The following is a 20,490-nucleotide window of genomic DNA, read 5'->3' as shown; positions in this document are numbered from 1 at the left end:
GCACAGTAACGTTGTGGCCTGCTGGGTGGGAGGAAAACACCATGATTCTTCTGAAAAGGTCACTCTCTACCCAGGATGATAAGCCCTCAGTTTTTTTGACACAGTTGTTAGCTAAAGGGATTGACCCAAAGCAAGGGATTCTAAGGCCGTGTCCTTGGTTTTGTTGTTTTTGATAAGAAAATTGAATTGGGCTTTCTGTAAATTCACTACCTTATATAAGAAGGCACAGGTTGATCCTGCCACTTGAATCCTTCTATGGTTATTTGATTATTTTCAAAATATCTTGACATTTGAAAGGCATATAGACAAAAGCCAATCAATGTAAATAGTTACATTTCAAGGAAAAAAAGACAGACATCAGCCCTTTTACACATCACTATTTTTAACCTCTTGGGTTCAGAGCTGGATTTTGTCTCAGCTAAATAGAACAGCTACTATTCAATCTAATGTGCAATTTTAACATTAACCCAGACCATCCCAGAAAATCTGAATAACGTTTGTAACTTTTTTTTTTTTTAAGATTTTATTTATTTACTCATGAGAGACAGAGAGAGAGAGGCAGAGACATAGGCAGAAGGAGAAGCAGGCTCCACGCAGGGAGCCTGACATGGGACTCCATCCTGGGTCTCCAGGATCACACCCTGGGCTGAAAGCAACGTTAAACATCTGAGCCACCCGGGTTGCCCACGTTTGTAACTTTTAATCACAAACTTAATAGCTTTACATTCTTAACAGAATTGATTTCATTTGCTAATTTCTTCTAGTCAGTCTAGAAGAAATAAATGTAATAAAGTACATTTAGCAGTGCTTTAAATGAGAGAGGTATTACCAGACACCCACAACAAAAGTAATTCATGTCTTTCCCAACATTTAACATTAATCAGACTTACTTGGTTAATACTAAGGTTATCTCACTATTATTCCTTAAAGTATTATTGATTAACTGATGTGCATCATATGCACATACATGCAGTCTTCCCTCCTACCTAAAAGATAACCCAAAGTAAAGTAGAATTATATTCATTACTTACTACTTACTACATATGAAACCAGATTGTTCTAAAGTGCAAAAGAAATTATGCTTTGTATATTATACAAATGTACAGATGTTTTCCTGAGAATGTGGCAATTTTTTTAAAGAGCTCATTCTTTCCCGTTGTTTCCCTATTATAAAAGCCAACAAGTCAGTGCCATTTGTGAAATGGCAGTCACTATTTTAGGATCCTGCAGCAGTGACTCAGCATAAGAGGTAGATCAAAAATTATAAAATTGAATTTAAAATTATATATGTATGTAGTCCTGCTACATAAGCAAATCCCACCAGCAGCCATAAATATTTTTATATTCTTTCACCTGATAACCTCATTTCTTAAAATTATAAGTAGTCAATTCTTAAAAAACTGTATGTGTATGTATGATTATCTAACTGGTATTTATAAAAATTGAATATTAGAGACAACCAAAATCAGCAAATGAGCAATGAAAAATCAAAATTTGAAAAACTGGAGTATTAATAGTTGGTGGACTCTGGATTATAAGTATAAAGACTAGAAATATGCAAGAGTAATTATAAACCAGCAAGTGACAAAAGAACAAAAAAATGTATGTGCACTATGATTACAACTGGATATAAAAATTTAAATGAAACCCTATGGTGTTAGAGCAGGAATACAGATTTTTTATTTAGTTATCTTTCTTTTTTTTTTTTTTTTTTTTTTTAAGTAGGCTCCACACCCAGTGTGGCATCCCCTACGGGGCTTGAACTCATGGCTCTGAGATTATGACCTGAACTGAGCTCAGAAGGCAGATACTTAAGTGACCGAGTCACCAGGAACCCCTGATTTAGCTTTTTTAATTTTGTTACAAAGTGGCTTAATGCATTTCTTAATGTGTTTCCATCATAGAGCCACTCACCATGAGGCAGAACCGAACAGATCAGCCAATACTTGCATGTCGCGTCGGCAAAAATAAGGTGCCTCGTGGCATGACGGTGCCAATTAACACATCCACTCCTGCCATCCTGAAAGAGCAGCTGCATTTTCTGACAGTTGTTACCAACTCCCAGAAAGTCATTTACACACTGGGAGAATACTGGTGTGGTGTCTTGTCTGTCCGTTTAAACCCTCCAGGAAGAAGATGGTATTTGTCAGGGCGTAAACTGACATTTGGCCTCCTGACCTCTGACATTTTAAGAAGGTGCCAGACAGAGGGTGCCTCGCGGTTCCATGGGCCTCGGGTTCTCCGTGTGGCCACGGGGACAGTCCCTCCTGTGGAGGACACACCATGGCCAGCCCCCTTCTCTGCCAATCTCAGAACGCCTGAACCCACGATCATTCGGTCACAGGCTAAAGAGCAGCTTGGCATTCACACCCCATTTTAAAACTCTGATTTAATGAGTGTTCTTCTTGTCCTTCTAATTAAAGGACGAAGGGCCCAAACAGGTAAAATACTTGCTCTTCATGTACACCAATAAATTATTTTGAAATACTGTGGTCTCCACAAACAGGCTTACGGTGTCCTCTCCATCCCTTTTTTTGATGTGTTTTGGATGGCATGTTATGCCAGCCCTTACAGAGACTAGCTTCTGGCTCCCGACAGTCACTGCCCATCAGTGCGGCCTATTGAGTAATTGCTATATTGAAGGCACCATCTGGGCAGCTCGCTGTTTGAAAAAGTAGATCTGCTTACTGATTGTAAAGAGCTTACAGTCTAGTTGAAAACAGAATAACTAGAGAACGTTCTCAAAGTTCAAGAAGAACAGGTCACATCTCAAGCATTTGCTGAACCGAAAGCTGGGTGATCTTGAACAAATGAGCAGCAGAGTCAGATTAGCTAAGCAGATGGCGCTGGGTGTCCCAGGCGGAGTGCGCACGCATGTCAGAGAAAGTTAAGTACCAGGTGCTAATTTAAAGCAGATGAGTTTGGTGATGTGACGAGAATAAAGAGCAGTTGTAGATGTTTGATAAGTGGGTAATGGAATAAAAATTGTGACTAAGTGATGGGCTGATTGATTAATGTGGCCAAGAGGCTGAAAACAGGAGGCCCCGTCAGGAGAACACGGCCGGAGCCTGCCCGGCTTGAACACCTGCTAGGAGAATGGGAAGACACAGCAAAGTCACACCTTTTACAGGAAAAAAATCTGCTTAGCTTCATAGAGCATCAAATGTGGCATTAAGGAAGAAGAACGGGGGACTATAAGGGATAGAGCCAAAAGGAATTTTAAGCCCCCAGAAACTTTTGTTACATTGGTGTGGATGACAAGCTGGGGACAGGGGACCGGCGATGACATCAGAGGAGGGATTCTGAGCTATTTCAGTAGGTTGTAAATATCCAGTATCCGTAGGATGTTCATGCGGACGATTAAGGTTTAGAATTGAGGAGCAGTTAGGGCCAGAGATTGATTTGTCAGTCTTCTGTGTTTTGGATAAGTTAATATGCAGAAGGGGAAAGTAGTTGGAAGTCAAGGGGAGGAGTAGGTTAGTGGTGGAAGGGGGAAGGGATGGCACAGAACTCTAGGGCCGCAGCGTGGCCTCAGGCTCACTTCACTGGGGACGCAGATTGGAGCAGAGGCGATGCCCAGTGTCCTCACAAGGGGACGTGGTAACACGGCAGGGAGGACAGAACCCACACTGTAGGAATGGAGAGGGTTGGGGAGAAAAGGCTTATCGGAGCAGTTGGGAAAGGAGAATAGGCAAAGCCACTGAGAGAGAAAAAGATGGAAGATGATTAAGGTGAGGACTTTTCTCAGTTGAAGGGGAGTCTGAGTGGCTGGCCATGAAGGAGGGACAGTGACCAAAAGAAGCCAGTGACCAAATGTGAGGAGGGTGGATCTTCAGGGAGCAAGGCCACCTGGAGGCCCTCGCACCACTTCCCCACCCCCACCCCACCCCCGCCTGCCTGCCACCTCTACTGGAGTGAGAACCCCAAAAAGCAGTCCCGAGCACTCGTGAAACAAGATACTGGGCTTCAGTGGGCTTGCGAGGACCTGGAAGGAGAATTGAGGAGGTTTCTGGGCTAGCTGCTTCTTACCAGTTACTGAGTCTCTAGGCTTCAAAGGTTCAGCACGTGGAGAATACTAATCGGAGTTAAATTTTACCCCAAAGCCTACTGGAATTTAACTTCTGCATGGTGTTTGTACATGGTGTTGTATCCAGCACCTCATGAACCCAGTTTTACCAGAAACTGTTATTTGAAGTTTGCTTATTTGGTCCCAACTGCATATAAATAGCGTTAGGATCAACCCTGCCTTAAAGCCCCCTCTTCACTCATCACTCACTCTGTGGTTTCTATCCTCTAGCCAAGGCGTCCTAGTAATACTACCAGTAGCCTACAGCTGTGTGGCTCCTCTCAGTTCCTAAAGAGCTTTGATTATAGTCTCTGCATCTGAACCTGAGGCATGGAGGAGCCCATGATGTTGTCCAGCTCCTGAGCGGCAGAGCTGTCTTTCAGACCTGGGCCCTGTGGCTCTGCAGGTGCCCCTTGCTGCCGCTTCTCTGGATGTAAAAAAAAAAAAAAAGAGAGAGAGAGAGAGCTCAACTTGGTGACCCCCACCCCAGTCTGGTATTGGAGGTTGCAAAGGCCACTATTCTGTGCATATATGACTGGAAGCATTTACATGAATACTGGATAAAGAAGTCAGAGCAGCCCAGGTGGCTCAGTGGTTTAGCACCACCTTCGGCCCGGGGCATGATCCTGGAGTCCCAGGATCAAGTCCCACGTCGGGCTTCCTGCATGGAGCCTGCTTCTCCCTCTGCCTGTGTCTCTGCCTCTGTGTGTGTGTGTGTGTGTGTGTGTGTCATTAAAAAATAAAGTCTTTTAAAAAAAAAAAGAAGTCAGAGGTCACTAGGCACCAGATTTGAGGGGGAGATGCTTCATGGAGGAAGAGGCTTGCAGTGTACCTTGAAGACAGGGTAGGAATTAGCAAGGCAGAAGGCAGGGGGAGAGTGTACGGGCTGAGGCAGGTGTAAGCAGAAATGTGCATCTCTAGTAGTGGTCACAAAGGAAGCTGTCAGAGATAGAGCCAAAGGAGTGTGGTGCGGCCAGATGACAGAGGGCCCTGAGAGTTGAGTCGGGGAGCACACTTAGGACCGCATAGAGGAGAGGGAGCTAGAGAAAGCCTTGCAGGAACGTAGGCAGGCACCTGAGTGGTAAGCTTGTCATTGATTCCCAGGAAGATCTAATAGGGATTATTTGGAAAGTGGTTTATAAGAAACTATGGAGCAATCATAAGATGCCCATGTGACTTCCCTGAGAAAAAAGCATGCAAAATGAAACCCATTTATTTTCTGCACAGCATTCTTGGAGGGATAGGTCTGCGGGGGGAGGGGCGGACAGTAGGAAAATCCTTACCTTTATGTGGTTCTTTCCTGGTAAAAGTACATTCTGAATTTCATCTTAGCACTTGAGAAGCGTTTGAGAATCTGTGAGCAGAGTGGACAAATACAGACTGGACAGGGGAAGAGTTGGGTGGCTTTTAGCTGGCAGGCCCTCAGTCGAAGAGCACGGATTAAAGATTTGTTTCACTCAGAGGAAAGTCTCCTAAAGCCACAGAATTCTGTCCATGTGAGTGAACTGAATGAAGACAGAAGAGGCTTGTTTGTCAAGTTTGTGGGTAACACAAACTTTGGAAGAACTCCTAAGTTCCTGAATGATAAAATCAAAATTGAAAAAGATCTCAATAAGACAGAAGCATGAGTCAAGTTAACCATATAACATGTAGTAAGACTCGTTTAGTCTTAGCATGTTTTTTTTAAAATCAATTAATGGGGGAAACCTGAATTAATGGTAGAACATATTAAAAGATTTGGGGATGGGAAAGGCTCGGGGGGAGACAGTTATGAGGGTGGGCGATCAGTATCCAATGGCTGTCCCGAGGGGCGATGTGGTCTTTGGACAGAGTAAGAAAGATAGTATTTAGAACAAGGGAAGCAATCGTCTTGTTTTATCATATTTTGATCACACTCTTATCAGGAGTGGGAGCAGTTTTACTTTCGATGTGAAGGGTGGTGGTAAAGGAATCTGGGGCGTTTAACATGAAGGAGCAACACCTCCGGGTTCATGACAACGAGCTCCCAATATGCAGACCATTGCCGTGTTGGCAACCCCACCGACCGGGAGACTTGTCGCGCACTGGTCAGCGGTGGACGCAGGGAATTCCAGGGTGGGCAGATTCTGATTCGGCGAGCAGCTCATCAGTGCAGGATTAGACAGAGGTTTGCTGAGTAGTTGTCAGGGATTCTGGAGAAGAGAGTTTTCATGTGGGTCTAAGGCTGTACTCCCATGGTTTCTAGCGTATGTCACCCAGCCGTGTGCTGGAGCTGGCTTGTGCCGGCTTGCAGGAGCTGACTGTTAAATAATCAGGAATGTTGCAAGCTAGCAATGAAACTGTTGGCAGCTTGAAGTCAGCCATAGGGGCAGCCTTTATGCCAAAGAAGTCCACAAATGTTACGGATCTGCCCCCACCCCCCACCCCCAGCAGCAATGTACCAGCACCCCACCCCACCGATACAGCCCAGAATAAAGAGTGTCTGTTAGAAGCCGTGATCCCCTGGAATGTGAAAGAGCAGATCGGGGAAGGGAACGTTCGTGTTCATGTCCTTTGGACTTTTCCAGATTCTGTTTCTCTTCATTGTACGCCGCTCCCCTTGTTGGTTCCCAAACCGTTGCCTATCTTCTGCCGAGATCTGGGGCCTGTGAGTTTCTCTGTCACCAGATCTGCCGGGGAAACTCGAATGTCTCCTGTTTCTTGGCATAATTCTTTCCTTGTTACATAGCTAGACTGGCTAGCCCTATGCAAGAGGTGGTTCCCAGCCCATTCTCAGCCACTAGCCAAAAGGACTGAATCACAGAGGAATTCAGCCATTGAAATAAGATTCGGAAACACCTGGACTGTCGAGAACACGTGATTACAGGTACAAGGTCCAACTCATGGATGTAACAGAGCCCTGCAAGCCATATGGCAGTACCTGTCCAGATGATAGGGCTGTGTGGGTTGACCTCAGATCAGCCCCGGGCCCCCTGCCTTATGGCAGAGAGCAAATAGTGATTTTAATTCTATTGTTTATTTCTCATTTCTTTTTAAAGAAAAGATTTGAATAAAGTCTGAATCATCATGTAAAAGGAAAAAGCAAATGTCCTGTGGTAGACGTGCTAGGCAAATCATCCGTCGTCATGCAAATTCTGTTTGAGCTTATTGAGGCTCTAAGTTTAAAAAAAAAAAATTGTTCTTACTTTTCTGATATGTCTACTATGTACTATTTGAAACCCCAGAGGCTTTTCTGTTTTCCCCCATAATGCCTTGTCTCCGCTCCCTCCCCTTTTTGGTTTCCCAGGAGACAGACAATAGCACCCAGGAATGGTTGGGCCACAACCAGATATGAGCTTCTATAACTGTGAGAGGCCTTTCCAGCAAAGTTCATATTTGCAGCCAGGGAAGCTGTTTGTATTTGATAAGCGTTTCTCTTGCCAAAATTACCCGTCCAGAGGTGATTTTAGAACCAGGGGAGCAAGCAACTCTGAATCTCAGTGTTCAAGTTATGAATAAGAGAGTGGAGGCATAGGTGTTGCTGTTAACGAGCAGTCAAGTATTGTAGAGCTGTGCCTACAGCCAAACCAAGTAAAGACGAGCCAGCTCCCTGTATGATGATGGGGGGTGAAGAGGGGTCAGGGAGAGCCGAATAAAAGAATGAGGACAAGGCAGGAAGAAAGGGAAGAAAAGAAAGGAGTTTACAGGCTGCAGACACGCCCTTAGAAAGACTTCTGTGGTACAGGCCACGGACAGGGAATAAAGAGGAACGGCATTCCTACAGCAGAAGCTCTAGAATGACAGGAGGTGACATGACTATCACGCTAACCAGAGGCCTGACCTGGATGGCCAGGAACCCAGGGAAGAATCCCACTTCAGATGTAAAAAAAAAAAAAAAAAAAAAGCTACAGCCGCAGCCTGGGATTGGAATTGGGTTTACCAACCAGAGTTCTGACCCCTGCGGGGGCTCAGGGCCTGGAGAATCTAGCAACAGGATGGACTTGAGAAAGGCGGCTTATGACTTGAAAGAGTACAGAAGGAATTGAATGCCATTAAATTCAGCTGCATGAGCTGCGTACCTGGGCACACTCATGGAGCAGAGGGTTTGGTTTGAATGGCTTAATTGTGACATGCGGCAGGGAAGAGGTTAGGAAAAGAGATACTCCCAGGAAAGAAGTAGGGCAGTGAGGAACTGTGGACACCAGGGACATAGAAAAGCCGCTGAGCTCAGGAAGGTGTAGTGCTTTTCAGCCAAGAACGTCCCTCCCGACCCCTTTGCCCTTGGTGGCCACAGAGAAACAGGGGCCCTATTGTTTTGGATCAGCCACGTGCTGTTGGCCTGAGTGAGAAATATGTCCACCAGTCAGCATCTTGCCTTCCCCGGCCAGGCTTCCAGGGGAGAGTTAAGTCCTCCTGCCCTGAGGAATCCATTGTGTGTACTGAATCCACTTCTCTCCCAGATTCCTGATGCTGCATTAGAAGGTGATAGTTACTCAGATGATTCTCCGTGTTGACGGTTCAGATGAAGAACCCTCCTTGACAAAGACTGGCAATGCCATGACCCAAGACGGGCTTTCCAGTGTAAAATCAGCAAACGTGTTAGCAACCTACTGGGGTTCTATCCGATGAAGATGGCAGGTAGAAGCTGTGATAGTGGACCCTTGGAATTAGGCCTGTGCGAAACAAGATCTTATCCCACCTTTGAAGCGCCTGCAGAATTTGCTCTGTCACAACTCTGTCTCCTGTCTCTACCCGGGATTAAATCTTTTCATTAATAAACCAAATCTGTGCTTCCAAAGGCTTTCCCATGTTGAAACTTCCAGGAGAGTTGGCATTAACTTTCATTTCTATGAAGAAAATTTGGTTTCGCTTTCCCATTTCTCATGGATATTATTCCATGAAAATAATTTCGTGGAATTGAAAATGCTTGGCTCATTATCCCCTAATAGCCTGGTCATTTCTATAGCGTACATGGAATGATTGAGTGAATTAAGCTTATAATTAAATCTTTCTTATATATTGACACTCAGTTGATCTTTACCCCAATGTATGAAGTGATCAGTAAGAATTATTCTCACCATCTTAAGTTCAGTAAACATAGGTGATAACAGTTAAGAGACTCAACCAGAAATGCGAGGTAGGTAGGTGGCAAAGTCTTATATAGAACCCAGGTCTCGGGACGCCTGGGTGGCTCAGTGGTTGAGCGTCTGCCTTTGGCTCAGGTCATGATCCTGGGATCCAGGATCAAGTCCCACATCGGGCTTCCTGTGGGGAGCCTGCTTCTCCCTCTGCCTATGTCTCTGCCTCTCTCTCTCAGTCTGTGTCTCTCATGAATAAATAAATAAATCTTAAAAAAAAAAAAAAAAAAAAAGAACCCAGGTCTCATGCTTGATCTAGAAATCTTTTTTTTTTTTTTTTTTTTAAGATTTTATTTATTTGAGAGGGCGGGGTGGAGAACGGGCAGAGGGAGGGGGCAGAGAAAGAGGAAAAAGCAAGGAGCCTGATGTAGGGCTCGATCCCAGGACTCTGGGATCACAGCCTGAGCCAAAGGCAGATGTTTAACTAACAGAGCCACCCAAGCACCCCCTGATCAAGAACTCTCAAAGGGCATCTAGAAGAATGGTGGCTAGTCACATGGTGTGAGAGGAAATAACTCAAGTACTCGTGTTTTGGTGAGCACATATCATATAATCACACTGTGTTCAGTGATGTGGATGCCTAAGAAAAGAAGATGCCATAGTTTTGCATGGGGAAGCTTACAGCTAAATTGGAGAGACCGAACTGCTCTACCTACAAACAATTATATTTAATGGAAGGTGAGTGAAGGAAAAGAGAGTTCTGGGCTCTCTGCACTCAGAAAGTTCCTGGGGGAAGAATTGAAAGTGAATCTTGAGCAGAAATAGGCATGCATAACCAGACAGAGGCCAAGAAGAGTGCTGGTCTAGCAACCAGGGGGTTGTGGCCAGGGATCATCTGCTCGAAGGCAGAAGGTACAGGTCCTGTCTATGTGTCGAGATGTGTAGAGAAGAAAACGCCGAAGGTGAGATCTGAAAGCTCAGTATAGGTAAGGCCTGAGGATTAGGACCAGTAAAGTGAAAAATCAAATAGACAAGGTCTAAAAGGACATTTGGGTCATCTTGAGCCATTCTAACAGCACATTCTAACAGTGACCTGCAATGCCAAGGCAAACACTGTCCCACGGAAGACTCTGGGCTGGTGTGAAGCAGTAGCAGACAAGGTCAGGGGCTCTTGGTTACGGCGGAAGCCTGGGTAAGCCTGGAAGGACAGCTCGTAGACGTGGCAGTCGAAGTGAGCTCTTAGGATAGGAGAGGGAACAGGCGAACGAGAAGAGAAGTTAGGACTCGTACATAGAAACCCGGTGGGATAAAGAGATAGAAATGGCTGTTCTGCAGCCTGGGAAACCATTAGAATTTGGGTTTCACATGATAAGCAGATTGGTTCTTGAGGAAGGGAGTGAGCTCCTGAGGGCCTCGTTTTGGAGATGAAGGAAAAGTGGTTCTGTCTCGATAAATGGGGTGGCTTAGAAAGGAACCCTGTTTTGGAGGAGGGGAGGTGATAGATCAATCTGAGGCATCCAAATAGGGACTAAGGCTTTGAGATTACAGACGAAGAGCCCAAGGAGAAAGTGGGGCGGGCGTTCAGCTGGCTGGCTGTTGACACCTGGCAGTGAACGGGTTCCAGATGGGGGCGGGGGGGGGCCAGGGTAAGGGAGCAAGACAAGGCAGAGGAGCCAGAGCCAGCACCGGGAAGAGGAGGAGGGGAGAAATCATTTGAGGTCCAGGAAAACACATAGACCAAAGGGGATTTTGACAGTGGTTGGAGATCATCAGGGTCCGTCATCAAAGGGAGAGGAGGAAGCACAGGATGGGAACTGAGGAAGAAGAAGAAGAGGAGGAGGAGAAGGAAGAGGAGGAGGAGGCCAGGGGAGCCACTCGGTGGGAGGGCAGGTGCAGTGCATGAAAGCGGTTCCTCTCCTTCCCTTAGCGTGGGCCTCCTTGTCCGGGGAGCACCCCTTCTTTAGGATCATAATCAGTTACCAGTTGTGTTTCTAAAATACAAGTCTAAAGTACCTTTAGATTGGATTTGTGAGTTGCTTTGGAACTGAAGGAAGGGTGTGTAGACTGTCGGGGACAAGCGTCTGTCTGTGGGAAAGGAGAGAGCCGTAAGGAAGGGAAGGTGGGGTGGGCAGTGCCATTTAAGAAGGAAAGAGGGGCAGCCCGGGTGGCTCAGCGGTTTAGCGCCTGCCTTCAGCCCAAGGCGTGATCCTGGAGACCCAGGATCAAGTCCCACGTTGGGCTCCCTACATGGAGCCTGCTTCTCCCTCTGCCTGTGTCTGTGCCTCTCATGAATAAATTTTTTTAAATCTTAAAAAAAAAAAAAAAAAAAAGGAAGGAGAAAAGGAGGAGGAGGGCAGGACTCCCCTGCAGTGTGGGTAAGACCTCCGCCCCGCGTCTTCAGCGCCCGGAGCACTGAAAGCTCTCCAGCAGAGAGCTCTCACTTGGGGTCTCCCCACAACGTCCCCAGGAACCTCCTTTGCACTGCACTTATGGCTTAATCATTCCAAAGGAGAGGCCAAGATCGGTTTATGTATCATAAATTGCTTTGTTTGCTCGTGATTTGTTTCCCTTCTCAGTAGTTCCCTCCGAGTTCCCTGGTTTGCATCTCTCGTAGCTCCCTTAGCTACGCCTGGTTAGTGCCATTCCCTGTGGCCCCGTGGGCCCTTGGACTCTCCCCTACGCACCTCGGTTCCAGGCTTAGGACCCTCGTTCCTGCAGGCACGTCTTTATCCAAGGGACTTCCTCCCTGGTCATGGCATCCCTTATGCAGATGAATTCGTTTCCATTGCTCTTTGTTGCCTGTGAATCCGCGATTGCCTGGGATCAGAGGAAAACATTGCTAGAATCCTAGAATCACGGTGTTGGCAAGGACTTCAGAAATCACCCTATTCAGCCGCCCACTCACAGGAATTCCCTTCAACAGCTTTTGTTTAACTTATTAATAGCTTTTTTTCCTTGATTTAAGCTGTTCCCCAAAATAAATATCGGGTGGGTGATCTCGGGAGTGGTTGGAGAGTTGATATTACCAGGAACATCAGAAGGAGCAGGCTTTTTTTTAAAACCAGTCTTTTGCTGGCCTTGTAAGGATCGGCGGCGGCGGCGGCCTGGTCCTTCCTGCGTGGGCTCTCCGCCCTCGCCCATCACTCCCTCCTCCGGGAAGACGGCGCTGGGTGCTGTCACAGGGCAGGCCCGGGGACCTGGCGACGGGCTCAGTGAAGCCTCGACTGCTGCAGAGGTGCGGCGAGGACGCCTCTGCTTCCTAAATGCAAAGGCCGTTCCAAAGATGTGTTTTTAATGTTGGACCTGGAGCACCTCATTTGTGCAGCAGCGTGTGTGTCCCGTGCTATTAAACACGTATGATTGTGGGCCCACTGGGTCCCTGCACCATCGGGACCCTGTTTTACTTTTTTTTGCCATTCAACACACCAGGCGGCACATAGATAAAACTGTCTCTGTGTTAATAAAGATGCGGTGTTGGGGGCTGGGAGGCGTGGTTTGCTTCCCACCTGCCTTTGGAAAGGATGAAACATTGTACAGGTGGGGAGGCTTTGCTGAGGCAGCAGAGAAGTTGGAGACCCTGGGTCAGAGGTCCCGGACTGTGCTTCTTGAAGCTCTGGAAGCTTCTGTCCTTTGCTCGCCTGTCAGCTCCCAGTGGCCCATCTCCAGCAGGGGCCTCCCTCCCCTAGGTCTGTGTGTGGCGATGGGGAGGTGTGACTCGTCCCATAAAATCCCTAAACCCACTGACCATGTCACAGCACTTAACAGTTCCTAGCATTGCATTTTCCAGTTACTCACATTGAGAGACAAATGCCCTTGTGTCTGCACTTTCTGAGCGAAAGAATCAAAGAATAGCTCATTGTCTTACCTGCAGGCCAGGGCACGGGAAGTACAGTAGTAGTATTTTCTGCCCTGGTGGCCTCTGCCCCTTACTCATACAGGCTAAGCCTGTCATGTCCTTTTCTTGTTCTCTTGAACATTCCTGGTGTTCTGTCTCTGTGCCTTTCCTTACACTGTTCCCCCGGCCTGCAGGCCCTGGCACTTCTCAGGACTCGCTAAAGTCTGCGTATCCCCGATGACCTTCTGAAGGCCTGCCTCCTGGAATTCTCCCCCTGTGGCGTGGAGTCCACCACAGTCCACTAGAGTTTAAGCTCCAGGGGCGCATGGGTGGCCCAGTCGGTGAAGCATCCGACTCTGGGTTTTGGCTCAGGTCATGATCGAAGGGTCATGAGATAGAACCCTGCGTCAGGCTCCCCACTGGACATGGAGCCTGCTTAGGATGCTCTCTCCCTCTGCTCCTCTCCCCCTTTCTCTCTCCCTCTCTCTACCTCCCTCCCTCTTTAAAAAAAAAAAAAAAGAAACAGTTTAAGCTCTGTGAGGACAGAAACTGTCTTTTTTGTTAATAACCAAATACCAAGCAACCAGCATATAGTAGATGCTCAGTAAATATTTGTTGACAGAAAGGCAGCGATTGCTGTCCTGTGTTACTTCCATCTGCACTCCTCTTCTATACGCCAACACCAGATGCTGAGCTTCTTGAGAACAGAAGCAATGGCTTTGTATCACCCTCTAGCAGAGTCTTGGACACACTAGGAGCTCAGTAAATACTGGGGATTAAGTTTATTATATAATCACTCAGTAATGGTCCCTGAGTGCTGGGTGGGGGTGAGGAAGCAGGCAGAGTGTCTTGCCCCTGCTCTCTCATCTGAAACCACCCAGGGCAGCATTTTTAGCAAGGAGAAGGGCCCCCCATCCTCCTCCCAACCAGCACTTGACTATTTAGGGAGGATATCAGGAACACGATGCTGTTAACATTACATTCCTCTTCTAAAAATTTGCAAAGGACCATATAGAATTGTTCAAGAATCCGTTATCCAGTGGTTGGCTAGTTAATTCCTGAGTAAGCCACTTTGAAAACTGATTATAATCCTGTTTCAAATGCAGAGTTGGGAGAAGGCCAAAAAGGGTATATTATTGTATCTTGTAGGAGGGGAGAATCCGGCAGATATTCACTGAGTTACGGCGCCAGAGCCTTCCTTTCTTCTGTTATTGTAAATTATTGTGAGAGTGGAAAGCCAGATCAGCAAAGTGGGACTCCAGCATTGCACTTCCTCTCCGCTGAAGTCTTCCATAATGAAGACCTTCATAAACAAACATTGCACAAACTTAATGTGGGATCTCTCCTATTAAAGTTCATGCTGTTTAATGTAAAGCAGAATTGTTTCACAGTCCTCACAAGTTCTAAGGTGTCCCTTGCTTCTGGGGTAGTTTAATAAGAGAAAACTAGTTTTTTTTATCCCACAGAAGCCCCTAGGACACAGCTCAAACAGTAATTTTTGCCTCGCTCCTCCACTTGTCTTCCTGCCTCTGCCTCTCTATTGGGCTCTCAAAATCAGGGGCCCATAGAGCCAGGAAGGTACCGGCAGTGAGCTGGCGAGGGGGTGGCAGGGGCAGCACTGGTCAGCCTGTGCAAATTGTTGCCAAGCACAAATGCGGAGCACAGAGTTCACCAGGGCTTTGGATTTTCAGGAGAAGCTGAGAATCCAGGCTTTTAGGAAACGTCACCTGATTTCTAAATGTTAATAACTAATTCAGAAAAAATGTTAAATCTTTTTCGGGCCAAACAGCTTCCAGCTCTCTGTTGGATACTTTTCCGTGGGAGGGTCATTTGGAAGCTTGGTCCCATCCCTTCCAGCCTTGCTGCCTGTGGGTACTTGAAAACCCCCCTCTCGCATCACTTCTGTTATGCCACCAACCGTTTTAGGGGCCGTTTAATTAATTCCCATCCAGAGCCTCTGCTGCTGCAGGGAAGGGACCAAAGAGAGTATCTGCTACAATGTTGGGGGCCGGGCAGATGCTCAAGTAAGGCTTGAGGAGAGAATGAGTTCCCAACTTCCTTTCTGTGCCCTGTCCTCCCTTAGAGGTGCACCCACACTTGGGCATCACCTGTGGCTGTGCAACAAATGACCTCGAAACTCAGTGGCTTCACACAATAGACATGTATTCCTTCACAGTTTCTATGGGCCAGGAACTCGGCAGCAACTTGGCTGTACAGTTCTGTTGAAGTTCTCCTGGGAGACGGTGGTTCACGCTCATGGCTCGCAGGCCGCGCTGGTGGCTGCCAGGAGGCCTCCGTTCCTTGCCATGTGGGCATCTGCATGGGAGTGCTTGAGTGAGTGTCCTCACAGCATGGCACTGGCTTCACCCAGAGCCAGTGATCCGAGAGAGAGCAGGGTGTGCACAGCCGCCGCGTCCTTTATGACCTCATCTCACATGTCGCATGTCATCATTTCTGCAAACTCCTTTTCAGTGTTGGAGGAGACCACAGGAGGACGGTGAAAATGCCAGGGGGTGAGCATCACTGGGAGCCATCGTGGAGGCTGGCTCCATAGACTCTCCCCCCAGTAGATCCTTTTTAAACAAATGATCCAACACTGAGAGTAGTTTTTCAGAAAACATAGGGGAATAACAATTATATCATAGTGATCCATACCTCATAGTCATCCCGTTCACTATCGTGTTCTTGAAATCAGCCTCAGAAATTAAATATCCTTTAAAAAAAAAAAGATTTTATTTATTTGAGAGAGAGTGCACGTTCTCGCCCAAGAGAGCATGAGCAGGGAGGATGGAGGAGGGACAGAGGGAGAGGGAGAAGCAGGCTCCCCCCCTGAGCAGGGAGCCGGTTGCGGGGTTCTATCTGAGGACCCTGGGATCATGACCTGAGCCCATGGAAGACATTGAACCGACTGAGCTGTCCAGGGGCCCCTAAATATCCTATTTTTATAGCCCATCTTAGAATTGTCTTCTCTAAATATGTGATATCATTTTTTAAAAAATAATTTTCAAAACCTACCTGTATCACCTCTTAGAGTGATAGATTCAGGTGTACCAGCTGCTTTTCAAGGAAACCCTTTCAATTATTGCTTACCTCTGTCTGCTTCACGGGGTATTCCTTGTTCTCATATTCTCTCGGTTGCCTGAGATGACACTTCTCTACTGAACCTAATGTTTTTTAAGGATTTGAAAGGAAAATCCCCAAGAAGTAGCATCCTGAATAAAGAGTAGGACCCCTTTGATATATTAATAGCACTTGTGAAGACAAATAGCCCCCAGGGATTCCCCGGGGCCCTCTGAATTAGTAGGAGGGGGCGCCAGTTAATCAGAAGCTGCAGACAGAGAGAGGGGTTACTCCAGTTCCTGTCGGGGGATCTATTTCTGGCACCTCCTTTCCAGCCTCCCACCCCAACTCAAACAGCAGGACTGAGTGGGCGCTGCTGGGACTTGCACACGTGCACACACACACACACACACACACACACACCAGGCTGCACGTTACCTTTGCCTTCTTCAAGAACCACCCTTAATATTCATTGTAACCAGATTTCACCTGAATGAAAATGTTATGGGGAAGGAAAGGTGCCCTGACATGATTTCCCCGAGGAAAATCCCCACTGGTAGCTAGTGCTTATTTGTTCAATAAACAAAACCTGAGGCTGGGAATTGAAGGTCAACACAGGCAAATCCAGGAGCATGCCTGGGGGCTGCAGGGCTGTGCGGCATTGGCGTGTGCACCTGGGGAGGGGTCTGGCATCACCGGCCCCCCCAAGCCCCACCCACTTCGCCTTGACAGTGGTCACCGAGTCGGGGAGTTGGCAAATGGAAATGAAATGTATAATTCATAAGGCCGAGGTGGTGTGCGATCTGCGCAAGGGGGGTAGTAATTACAGAATTGAGCAATGAGGCTGCAGCGTGCTAAGTAACCTTTCTAGGTTAGAGGCTGCCGTGATAGATGGCCGGCATTGTTCTCTTTCTGACCTTTTTCTGAACTTCCCCTTAGAAGAACAGAGGAAATACAGTTCTGCCTTTTTCCCATATTGTTTTTGAATAATACCTTCAGATGCCAGCTTTTGGCATTTCTGTTCTTCCGTTTGGAGCTTTGCTTCCCCCCACCCCCATGCTTTGCTGCTTCCCAAAGAATAGCTGCTAATTACTTTGTCCCAGTATTAATGGTAAACACAGAGGCTACACAAATATTTGTCCATATTGAACACAGTGTGTACAGGGAAGGAAAATCGTCCTGCAGCATCCTTTCGCTCCCTCTGCCCCCACCCCTCCCTGGCCAAGCAGGACGCTCCTGAGAATGGTCTTTGGTAATGGTGCAAGTGGACTGGCAAGTGTGCAGCACATGGCTGTTTGGTAGGAAGATGACAGAGCCAGCGACGGACCGCAGGCTCCCACTTGCAGAATCGTCATTTTAACCAGATGTCAGCGAGCATGCGGGAATGATGCTCATTCGCATTTCAGCCATCAGTGCAATCCTAGGAGAAAAGGAATACCGGGCCTGGGGAATGTGTCGTGCGTCCTTTTTTTCCTCTTTGCAGCCTGAAACCCTCGGCGTTGTGCCCTCCTCCCTTCCCTCTACCACCATCGATTTCCTGGTCTGAACTCTGAGTCCCGGTGATGTCCCGTAACTTTGGGCTCTAGGTTCAGCTGAACTCTGTCAGCCTCTGTGAAGTCAGGGAACCCCAGAAGAGAGAAAGAAGGACGATTTCTGTTTGATTTTCACACAAATAAGCATCGTTAAAGAGGCAGCAGAAGAGTTTCACTTAGCCTTGCACTTGAATTCTAGACTTGAATGTTTGGGGTATTTGCGGTTGTTTTGTTTCTTGAAAAAACAAATCTTTTGAGGCCAAATGAAAAGGAACTAGACAGTTCTGTGTCAGAGCCTTTCAAACTGAGGACAGAATTTGGTTAGGTCCGTTTAGTTGGTTAATGCTGATTGCACACCTGCTGTGTGCAGAGGCACCACCCGCCTAAGGAGGCAAATATAGGTTCTTTCTCCTCAAGGAACTTCTGATCTCATGGGGGAATCCAGGGCAGGCCTAAATGCATACACACCTAGACCTACTTACAGAGCTGACGCTCCACAGAGGCGAGCATGACAAGCAGGCACTCGGTGACTGTAAGTGATAGTTCAGAACTTCTGTTCTTCAGCAAAAAAGAAACTGCACTCTTCATCACTGCCATTCTTTTCAAACATCCACTTAATTGCCTGTGGGCTTTTTTAGTTGAATATTTAAAAAAATCTCCCTAGCTGCCCCCGTTCTTCCCATTTTCTCTGGTTATTTCTTTCTTTGTCTCCAAATAGATAAATAGAGGATCCCTGGGTGGTGCAGCGGTTTGGCGCCTGCCTTTGGCCCACGGCGCGATCCTGGAGACCCGGGATCGAATCCCACATCGGGCTCCCGGTACATGGAGCCTGCTTCTCCCTCTGCCTCTCTCTCTCTCTGTGACTATCATAAATAAATAAAAAAATTTTTTAAAAAATCAGATAGATAAATAGTTTCTCCTTTTCACCCACCACTCCTCCGCTTGTATGTATTTTAAAGATCCAAAACTTCCTATGCCAGGCTTCTCCCGTTAAAAACCAATAGAGCTTTATCGGTTTCTGTTCAGGTTTCCCCCACGGAAATCCCAGTTGTCAGAGAAGACCTCAAAAAAGCTGCTTGCTCCCTACCCCTTCTCCTACCTTAAAGCCCATACGTACATGAACGAACAGGCAAAGAGTAAGCAATCCCTGTTTTCATTTCTGCCTCAGATAATCAGTCCAGGTCAGCAAGCATCGCGTATTGAGCATTTACTTTGTTCTCACCTCGTGCTTGGCAGTAGGGGGAAAAAGCACGAAGCCACAACATTTCCAGCTCCTGAGTGTAAAGCAAGACAGCCAGGACTCTGCTGGGTGCTGAGAGGCCCACAGAGATCAATAACGCATCCGCTGCTTCAGGATGCTTCCAGTCAAGCTTCCTTCCAGCTTGAGAAGCTGGTTTTAAAAAATCCCAGCAGTCGTGCAAGCTCGGGGTGGAAGAGCTGAACTGAACGGGCACCGGGGTGTGCCGTGGGAAGACAGAGCAGGAAGGCTCCTGGAGGAGGCACATTCCAGCCGAGAGCCTGGAAGGCTTCCAAGGGTAGCCAGAACAGGTGCTTTCCAAAGAGGCAAAGTGGGAGCACCGGGGTGCGGGGGGGCCCCATCCTGACCCCTCTGATGCGTCTGGATGGTTCTACCTTAGCCCTTCCCTCCCTCCCTCCTTCCTTTCTTTTCACTCTGCGCCCTGAGTTCTACTTGCTCGCTCGGCATCTCCCCAATTCCAGGCGCTGGTTAGCCCATTTGGCTGGAGTAGTGTTTGGTGCGCAAGAGAGCAAAATGAACGTTTTAATCTCTTTGATTGAAGGGTGCTCCATTTCCCAGGCATGTAGGAGAGTCCCAGCTCAGGGGATTACAAAGAGGCCCCATTGTTAGGGTGAGAAGAGCAGTTTATGGGAAGATAGGGCAGTGCTGTCTTGGTCTGGGGGGATGCTCACTCCCCTTCCACTGACAGGAACATCTTCTGTACTCCACTCTACAGCTGGCTGTGCATTTCTGTGAGGTCCAGGGCCCACCCCGGGGGTGGGGGGTGGAGTGGGTTCCATCCCTCCAGGGCCCCTGGGGTTGAAGGTTCCCCTGCCTTTCAGAGCATGTGTCTGCTGCACTTCAGCGCCCCCTAGTGTGAGCTGGAGCGAGCCAAACACCAGAAAGCAAACTTGAGCTTTGTTTGGTTGGTTTTGTTTCAAAACCTCCGTGACCAAACACCAGAAAGCAAACTTGAGCTTTGTTTGGTTGGTTTTGTTTCAGCTCAGCTCCCTTAGGAAAAGTTGAGTGTTGGAAGGTTTTTGCCCTTGGCTGGAGACCTAAAATTTATGCCCATTTCTGTTTGGCAAAAATCCTGCTGGAACAACCAGCCAGCCTCCGTGGGAGCTCCCTCCCTTGTCCCAACAGTGGCAGGTCCTAACAGGCTGTGGTTAAGTCCACTGGTGTTTCCTGCCCTAGAATTAGGTGAAAGCTTCACCTCTGTCCTCCTCTGTGGGTTTGGTCTCCTGGCAAGGCGCTTCCCCGGGGAGCAAGGCCTGCCTCCTCCACCTGGCCCCTCTGGCCCCGCTCACACCTGCGTGCTTGCGGACAGGACACGTCCTGTACTCCCTGGGTCGGAACCTGCTGCATAGGCCAGAACGGCTCCTGCCCTTGTATGAAAACTGGCTTAGGCCAGCTGCATTAGCAGGTGTCAGCTCCTCTTTCTCGGTAATCCTCTCCCCAAAGTGCCGCACCGGGAAGGAGGCCTCTTCTGACGTTATAGGAGTATCCCTGTTGGCATGGTGGAAATTGTCCCTCCAGGATGTGTTTGGCATCTTTACGCAGTGGATTCTCTTTCATATCTCAGGTCTCCAGCTTCTGCTCTCTGAATTGCTGTGTCTCAGTCGGTGACACTGAACACATCTCCCTTTCAAAGAAGGAGCAGGTCTCCCTCTCAGTCCCTGTGTCTTCTCCTCGGCCATTAGCTGTAAAGAATGCCTTGTGAT

At 47.6% G+C, this 20,490-nt stretch overlaps 1 protein-coding gene and 1 long non-coding RNA gene across 15 annotated transcripts in view; one reads left to right on the top strand and one right to left on the bottom strand.

Annotated features, from left to right (window-relative positions):
- Positions 1–20,490, top strand: part of HIPK2 (homeodomain interacting protein kinase 2) — a 193,608-nt gene that overhangs the window by 95,490 nt on the left and 77,628 nt on the right. The window lies entirely within an intron of this gene.
- Positions 5,542–15,689, bottom strand: LOC144284932 (uncharacterized). The gene is made up of 3 exons (XR_013353323.1): positions 15,046–15,689; positions 11,787–11,919; positions 5,542–6,237 (listed from the first exon to the last, which is right to left on the bottom strand). It is a non-coding gene; the product is annotated as an uncharacterized LOC144284932 (long non-coding RNA).

The sequence above is a fragment of the Canis aureus genome, chromosome 15 (assembly GCF_053574225.1).
Source record: "Canis aureus isolate CA01 chromosome 15, VMU_Caureus_v.1.0, whole genome shotgun sequence".
Taxonomy (NCBI): Eukaryota; Metazoa; Chordata; class Mammalia; order Carnivora; family Canidae; genus Canis; species Canis aureus.
This window is presented reverse-complemented; position numbering and strand designations above follow the sequence as displayed.